We start from the raw sequence: 2,171 nt of genomic DNA on the forward strand, positions 1-2,171 counted from the left end.
CCTCACTGTTAATGATCCACAGGCTGCACTGAGACCTTCACTGACCATCCTCTACCGTCTATGATACTATACTCATGTATACACATATATACACAAACAATACTATCAATATATGTATTATATAATTATTACATATATGATTCTACATGTTGTTTGATGTTTCTACATACTAGAAACCCTAGCAGGCAAACAGAACTGAAAAAGTTACATGACACAAACATGCACGCACGCATGCACGCACGCACGCACGCACGCAAGCGCACACACACACACACACACACACACACACACACACACACACACACACACACAGGAAACAGGAAGCAGGTCAATCTAGAGCTAAGTGCGTGAGGAGACACCACACACTCTAACAGCTCTGGTCCGGGCTAAACCTGCTGCTCCAAGACTAAAATAGGGGAAGATGTTTTCAGTGAAAGTGTCTAGATGGGTGTAGATGAGAGTCATGTCTTCAGGGTAGTAGAAGGACACCTCTCCTACATCATAGTCCAGCTGGACTCTGATCCTCTCTGGAGTCCTCTTCAATGTCAGGGTTTTACAAGTACCCTGAGTGTACTTTCCACTGTCATTGGATAAACACCAGAGTCCATTAGCTGGTGAAGCAATACGCTCTCCTTTTCTGTCCACTGACTCTTTAGCAACACCTATTCTCCAGATAGGAAGGTCTCCCACCTCCACCTCCCAGCAGTGTTCCCCTGAGCTGAAGCCCTCAGAACCCAGAACCTCAGGATACCTAATGCACCTCTCTGGGTTGTTAGGAACCTTCTGGATTGCGTCGCTACGTCTCACGCTGGTACGATCATCAGACAGAGACAGCCAGCATGCTGCAGTGTTTGGGTCCAGAATAACGGGGCTGAAGGTGATCCTCTGCCCCATCTTCTCCCAGACTCGGTGGGCCAGGTTTCCCAGGTGTTTGGCCTCGTCCAGCAGCGCTCCAGGAAGCAGCTGGGGATCAGAACCGGAGAGCAGGGTTCTGGTTCTGGTCCGGGAGCGCGTGGAAGCGCTGAGGAACAACAGGCCGTCCTTCTGCAGGTCTGCTTCTACAGCCGAGAGACTCTCTGAGAGAGACTGGATCTGCTCCTGAAGGGTCTTCCTCTCCAGGAGGATCCTCTTCCTCTTCTGCTCCTCTTCGTCTCTCAGGGCCTTCACTCTGGCCTCCTCTTCCTCCTTCAGGAACCGGTGTAGCTGTTCAAACTCTGCTCTGATCCTCCTCTCGGTCTTCACCCGCTGTTCCTTGAGGTGAGGAACCATGGCCTCATACGTCTCCTCCAGCTCCTGGTGTCTCCTCCTCCTGGCCTGTAGAGCCGTGAGGTCAGGTCTCAGCTGCTGCTTCAGCTCCTGGACTTGTTCTTCTAGACGAACCACCTTGTGACCCTGGTGGTGAGGGAACTCACACACATGACACACAGCTCTCTGCTCCACCTTACAGAATCACTTGATATCCTTAATGTGCTCAGTGCAGACCACCTGGGCCTCTTCAGAGGGGGCAGACCTCTGGGAGGGGTCAGTGCAGACCACCTGGGCCTCTTCAGAGGGGGCAGACCTCTGTCTTCCAGCGTAGGAGTCAGCGAGCTCCTTGATGGAAAAGTTAGCGACTATATCCTTTGAGGATTTCCTCTTACAGACGGGACAGTTCTTGTTCTTAGCTTGGGACCAGAAGTCCTGGAGACAGCTGGAACAGAAGCTGTGGAGACAGCTCAGAGACACCGGGTCCTTGAAGATCTTAGTGCACACACTGCAAGTCTGGAAATGATTGAGAGGAGGGTTTTCTTCAGCCATTTTAGCGGAGGTCTAGACAGAACTCTTTGTTAATAAACTTAATGTAATTTCATATGATAATATACCCAATAATACTAAAGTAATCTTGTAATATGCGTTCTGTGTTCATATCCCAGAATATTAAAGTTAGTATGTAATGTGTATACACAGTCATCTTCTCTAACTTTATCTAAACTGAATACACATTAACTTGCCTTGAATATGAGGCCATAAATAATACCAATGACATAACTTTACTCACTTTGGTTCATGTGTGGATCATCGGTCCACCGACGGACTGGAGGTCAAGTGACTGAAACAGTTCTCCTTACTGCAAAAGATCCCTCTGGTCCTTTGAACACTCACCTCAAGTGATTCCTGTTCAACCTAAGGCT

General features: G+C 48.8%; 1 pseudogene across 1 annotated transcript; it reads right to left on the bottom strand.

Annotated features, from left to right (window-relative positions):
• Positions 1-339: 339 nt before the first annotated feature.
• LOC307075948 (E3 ubiquitin-protein ligase TRIM35-like) lies at positions 340-1,797 on the bottom strand (annotated as a pseudogene). The gene has a single exon. The product of its transcript is annotated as an E3 ubiquitin-protein ligase TRIM35-like (transcript).
• Positions 1,798-2,171: the final 374 nt, after the last annotated feature.

This window comes from Pollachius pollachius, assembly GCF_949987615.1.
Source record: "Pollachius pollachius genome assembly, chromosome: 5".
In the NCBI taxonomy this organism is placed as follows: domain Eukaryota; kingdom Metazoa; phylum Chordata; class Actinopteri; order Gadiformes; family Gadidae; genus Pollachius; species Pollachius pollachius.